Source organism: Corythoichthys intestinalis, chromosome 22 (genome assembly GCF_030265065.1).
Source record: "Corythoichthys intestinalis isolate RoL2023-P3 chromosome 22, ASM3026506v1, whole genome shotgun sequence".
NCBI classification, from domain to species: domain Eukaryota; kingdom Metazoa; phylum Chordata; class Actinopteri; order Syngnathiformes; family Syngnathidae; genus Corythoichthys; species Corythoichthys intestinalis.
Genome location: NC_080416.1, coordinates 3,229,221 through 3,235,852, shown reverse-complemented (window position 1 = coordinate 3,235,852; position 6,632 = coordinate 3,229,221).

The window sequence follows — 6,632 nt, the reverse complement described above, 5'->3', positions numbered from 1 at the left end:
ATTCTTTGTCATACAACAAGTTCTTTTTAAATTAACGGAAATAGTTACTTTCCCTGGTAACTAGTTACTTTTACTATACAGTAATTCAGTTACTAACTCAGTTACTTTTTGGAAGAAGTAGTGAGTAATGTAACTAATTTTTTAAAGTAACGTGCCCAACACTGGTTTTCATTCATTTTAAATTAATATTCTGTCCGAACAAGCTTAACAGAGAATCCACATCGTGCCATCACACATCGGGCAGATGAATATGTAACTTTTTCTCCGCAGTGACAAAAACCGCTGACTGTGGCCCCAGTAGGTAGGCTACATATGGAACAATGAAATTAACAGTTCACCTGCTGTGGCCTGAACGCAGTTTCACACCTTCCTCCTGGTGCGCATGGACTTGAATTGCGTGCCCGCTTGTGCAGTCCCTGTTTTTTCACCTCTTTTATCAACACCATTGTCGTCTTGGGGCTTTTTGAAGAAACTTCGGACACTCAGTTGCCTTGACATTTTTCAGAGTAAGGCCAACGACGTCATGCATCAAGAGAGAGAATAGCTAATTAATATGCTCCCTCGCCACCCTGTCGTCTGGGGTGTGAATTGCAACCTGTCAAAATGACAGAGGGACTTCAGTTTTTTCCGTCACCGTTTTAAAAAATCGGTCAACGACGGAAAATATTCGGTTAACGCGACCCCTGGGCCCACTCCTCTTCATCCGACAGGAACGACCAGTTTTGCCTGTTGGACGCACGGCAGACATGGATGCTTGCATGTGGGCAACAACTCGTCAAGACATTGAATCACTTTTTGAGGTCATGACATCATACGGTTTCAAGGCGTTTTTCTGTGTAAGTCCATACAAATACTAACCGTTCCACACATTTATGTTAAATTGAAGTCCTCTTTAACATCATTTGGAACACGTTTATCTTGTATATTTCGTTTAATAATGGCCAAGTTTGGGTTTCCCTGAATTCATTTGGACCTGCTAACCTTTTTTCTCTGTTGTACTAGGACACACTGCAAAATCGCTGTTTTCTTTTAAAAAAAATTTTTTTTTAAACCTTTCCTGTTCAGCTGTTTGACACAGAGAATGGAAGTCTAAGTGCCCGGATTCTGAACAGTTTTAATGTTTCACATTGAGAGTCTGACATACTCCCATTGTGATCATTCAAAATACCTTTTTATTATGACAAAGCAGCGAACAGGAAGGGATTATGGGGGGACAGAAGAAAAGAAATACAAGAGAAGAAAGAAAGGAAACACATACACAACAACAAGAAATACATTGAACATCTAAACTAGTTACTAATATGCTGGTGCTATCGTCAGCGAGATGTATTTCCGGTTTACACCATGTGGGGGCCTATTGGCCAGTGAAAGAGGAGAATGGGGGTGGGGGTGTCTATAAGACTATAAGCTAAGTGATTGAAAGGGGTAGAGTGTACACAAATCAGTTCTGTGGTCTAGAACCCAGTAATCGTGTGAATCTCTTATGAGTATAAGCCCGTTGGCGACCAACCCTACGCCGCCGCATCGCCAATTTCGGCACCGGAACCCCCAACCCGAGCATGCCCTACCACATCCAGCAGCACGCAAGCCCCACCGGGCGCCCGACAGCCACGCAGACGGGCGGAGAAACCGCGCGGGCGCCAACCCAGGGCCACGGCCCCCACCCAGCCAGCCCGGGGAGGGAGGGGGGGTGGGGGGGCCATGCGCAGCCCATCCCTCCTCCCAGCAAAGGAGCCATCGTCCCCCCCCGGGACCCAGGGTGGTCCCCCGGGGCACCCGCGCGCCCATCAACCGGCTTTCAGGGATGGCAGGAGGGGACGCATCACCAACCCCACGCCTACACCCACCCCAGCCCGCCCACCCGGGCCACGAGCCACAGCCCCCCCAACCGGCACGGAACGCCACGGGACCCCCAGCGGTCCACCAAGCCCCAGGCAAGGCAGGGTCCCCCGCCGGTGCAGGCGACACCCCGCTGATACACCGGCGCCCAGCCAGCGACCCGCGACGGAGCGCAGGGCGGATGCCCAGCCAGAGAAGAAAAAAAATCGCTGTTTTCAATGTAAACCTACTACAAATAAATGAAATTATCTGCCAAGAAAATTTTACTCAGATTTCTTGAAATGAAACTTATTTTCAGCTCACATATTTTGAACTTATTTTAAGCAATAAATTGGTACCATAATTTTCACACTATAAGGTGCACCTGACTGGAAACCGCTACCCACCAAATGTGACACGAAAACCTAGGCGGAGTTTGACTTTTGGGGAAGGGGGGGCACAACATGACCCCAAAAGGCAGTGTCAGCAATAAAATTAACTTTCAAGAATATTTATGATAATAATTTGAAAATGACTGTTTTGTTTCCCATCATGACATCTGTCATAACATTATCATGGGCATTACTGAAAGCTTATGTCATAATTATGACTGTCTAATGATGCCGCTGTCAAATACTTTTTAAAAAATGGCCATGTGGCCAAAATTGATTTTGGTTTTTGCCTTTATTTTTTGGGGGGGCGTATTGCAAAAAAATGCTACATGGCAAAATCCATTTTGTCACATGGCAAAATCCATTTTTCCACATGGCAAAATAAAATGCCACATGACAAAATTCATTATGCCAGGTGGCAAGAAAAAATGCCACATGGCAAAATCCATTTTGCCACATGGCCAAATAAAATACCACATGCCAAAATAAAATTTTGGGAGGTTATTTGAAAAATTCTCTGCATCGCGCAAAAATTCTGGTCATTTTGATATTTGAACTGTGATGGTCGGTCAAAGAAGAATAGATCATGTTTAAAGAAAAATTTTCTTTGACTTAGGTGAAAAATGACCAACTTTTAGATGTATGGGCTTAATGACAACAAATAGCAATACAGGTATTAAGGTAAGTGGCACTTTAACTCTCAAAGAAGTTGGAGAAAATTATCTGACTAGATTTAAGGAAAATAAGATGTTACAAATTGGCAGTGTACCATTACAAAAAATGTGTAGATACCTATTATGTGAAAAGCTGGGAATGTGTCATCACAGTCTTTGCATTCCTTTATCCTGAGTCAGGGCCGGCCCAGCCTATACGCAGACTATGCAGCTGCTTAGGGCCCCTGACCACCAGGGGGGCCCCCAATCTGGCAATTGTTTAATTTGTGTTCTATTTTGTTTACTACAGTTTGCTTTATTTGACTTTTGTGAGTTTTGAGACTTGATTACAAGCTTAAAAAAATAAAAGTTCTTCCTTAACTTTTCTTTCTTTCCTCGTTTAGAAAAAGGTTTGGCGCTATCTACTGTAAGTACTGACAATCATTTGGGGTGAGAAGTTTGAAGTATGCAGTGCAACAAAATCTGATTAATATACAAAGTATGGACATATGGGTTGGATTGCATGTGTGGGTTTCACAGTACACTGTGAAGAAATGGTGGGCCAAAAATATGGGCCCCTTTGCATTATTTTGCTTAGGGCCCCCAAATGGCCTGGGCCGGCCCTGGCCAAGGGGCCCATATTTTTGGCACACCATTTTGTCACAGTGTACTGTGAAATTCATACATGCAATCCAACCCATACGTCCATTTTTTGGATATTAATCAGATTTTGTTGCACTGCATACTTCAAACTTTTCACCCCAAATGATTGTCAGTACTTACAGTAGATGGTGCCAAACCTTTTTCTAAAAGAGGAAAAGTAGTGAAGGAAGAACTTTTATTTTTTAAGCTTGAAATTAAGTATCAAAACTCACAAAAGTCAAATAAAGCAAACTGTAGGAAACAAAATAGAATATAAATTAATAAATAAACATATAGAATAATAAACAATTGCCAGATTGGGGGGCCCCCTAGTGGTCAGGGGCCCTAAGCAGCTGCATAGTCTGCGTATAGGCTGGGCCAGCCCTGCTCCTAATAAGATAATTACATTTTTCATATTAATATTCAGCTTCAAATACAAGAGGTCAGGAATTGTACTGGGATTTACACACAAAATTTCGATCTTCATTGTTAGTTACTTCATAATTTAGCTTTATTTATGCATTTAATTTCCACCTATAACTAAACATTTCTGGTGGATACAACAGCAAAGCAGAACCAAGCAGAACCTAGCGGTTTCTGATTGTGGCAGATGATTTGATTCATGTAACAGTAATGTCCGTTATTATTATTTTTTTCCCCCCCTTTAGAAGTGTAGTGTACCCTTACTTTGGAGATGACAATAGGTGCAAATGTAAAAACACTGACTGCATATAACATTAAGAATGCCTTGTTATTGTTGCAGACATTCAGGGAGAAATTGAGGTGGGAAGGTTGGGCGACAGCGAAAGTGAGCACAATGATGATGACGTTGTACCCAGGCCAGTTGATCCAGGGGTGGATGAGCCGGGTGCCGACCAATCAGGAACCAGCGGTGGTGCCACAACAATACAAAATATATCTATATAATTACACCATGCACATACAAATAAAGCTCAACATATTCATCATAAAGCACCTCTGATAAAATACAGTTGAAAATTCAATAGAGGTCGGTTTTTAATCAACTTACCTCCGAATATACTTGACAGCCTGCCGTTCAAACGAATGGTGTCCGCCCTGTCAAATGCGATGTTTGGAACTACCCAAGGCTCCATAACCCGGAAGTACCCGGAAGTAAAATCGTATAATAGATCCCTATGGGAGTGTCGCGTCTCTCTAAATATATGGCACTGTTCTGGCCGAATTAGAGCCTTGCTAAATTCCTCAAGAAATAGTCGGCGCTTGTAGCTTTTCTTCACGTTCCAATCAGGGTAGATCTCCGTGAACAGCACAAATGCGTTGTAGGACAAAATGTCCAGCATGTGAAAAAACTAATCTCGCTGCTTTTTCCTCTTCCTTTTTTCCGCCCCCGACTCTTGTTGTCTTTTCGATGACATTTCCTTTCAAGAATAAACTTCCGCCAAATTTGCGACTGAAGCATAATGGAGCAAACAACTAGGGAATGGGGGGGTATTACTTGCATTTACCAGGCTTTACAAAAGTTTTATTTTAAATACTATATATTGTTGTTGTTATTACAATTGCTATTTTTTAGGATTTTTTACAAACTAAATTTTTTTTTTGTTCCCCTTCAGGCAAAGTTGGTGCCCTACGCGCAGTGCGTGTTATGCGTATGCGGAGCGCCGTGTCTGCGTGTAAGCAATGTTGAAATATTGCTTATATGGAGCAGACAGAAAACCGATCATTCTCAGGCTTATCCTCAACCCATTTTAATTTTTTTATGACTGTTGTCAAGTCCGACCCTTTCTAAAAAGCCGTGTTCAAGGCAAGCTAGGCGCTAATAACGCACAGCTGCACCGCTACGGTGGCGTCTCTCTGGCTTTTTGATGACGTAATTGCTGCATGAATTCCCATTTGAGAGACTGGACAGTACTACATAATAGGCCGGCCCAGCCTATACACAGACTATGCAGCTGCTTAGGGCCCCTGACCACTAGGTGGCCCCCAATCTGGCAACCTCATTTTATACATTGTTAATAGAGAATTGTGAATAATGTGGCGCGCATTGCCGTTTATCCATGCAAACATCCATTTTCTTGTCATTACATGTCATTTGGGGTGAGAAGTTTGAAGTATGCAGTGCAACAAAATATGATTAATATACAAAATATGGACGTATGGGTTGGATTGCATGTATGGGTTTCGCAGTACACTGTGACAAAATGGTTGGCCAAAAATATGGGCCCCCAAATGGCCTGGGCCGGGCCTATACCCGACTAACGTGTACTTGTCTCGTTTTAAGGATATTGACAACAAATGTACATTTTGTATGACTGAACCTGAAAGTGTGACTCATTTGTTTTATGGTTGCCCCATTAGTGTAAAGTTTTGGACGGATCTTCAGAAATATATTTTATGTCAAACAAAAAAAAAAACTTGACAGGAAAAGCGATCATTACTGTATTTGAATCTGAAGATAAAATAATATTTACTATATTAAATCTTGATATATTACTAGGGAAATTTCATATTCACAAATCTAAATTTCAAAAAGTAAATCCGAACTTTAAGATTTTTTGGGTTGAATTTGAATCATATTTCACATCACTTAATATGATACAAAATAATAAATGCAAGTCTACTATAGAAGCTCATGCAAAATTATTTAGTACTTCATTAATTTCCTCTTGAGTTATTTATTTATTTATTTATTTATTTGTATGTCTTATGATGTAAATATGTTGAGATTGTTATATTCTATGTGAACTAGTTGTTGGTATTATTTGTTATTTGTATGTTTTGTAGTGTTCAATTAAAAAAAAAAAAAAAAAAAAAAAAAGACTGGCCAGTACAGACCGCCGCGACAGTCTGGAAAAATGTGGCCCAGATCGGATTTGAACCACATACGAAAGTGACCCAGATCGGATTTGAAAGGGTCCAGTTCTATGCGACTTGCCACGTTCAGACCGTCAAGTTAATGCGTCACTCGAGTCATAAAAACACGAAAAAATCGGATTCGCGCATTAAGACCTGTAGTATGAACGTAGCCTTTGTAACGTCCTTTTCACCAAAAATAAACGCCTCCGTCCACGGTTCCCATATTCATGTGACGTCACCACGTCACAGGTGGACTTCAAGAGTTTGTTTACGAGGGATGAGGGGAAAA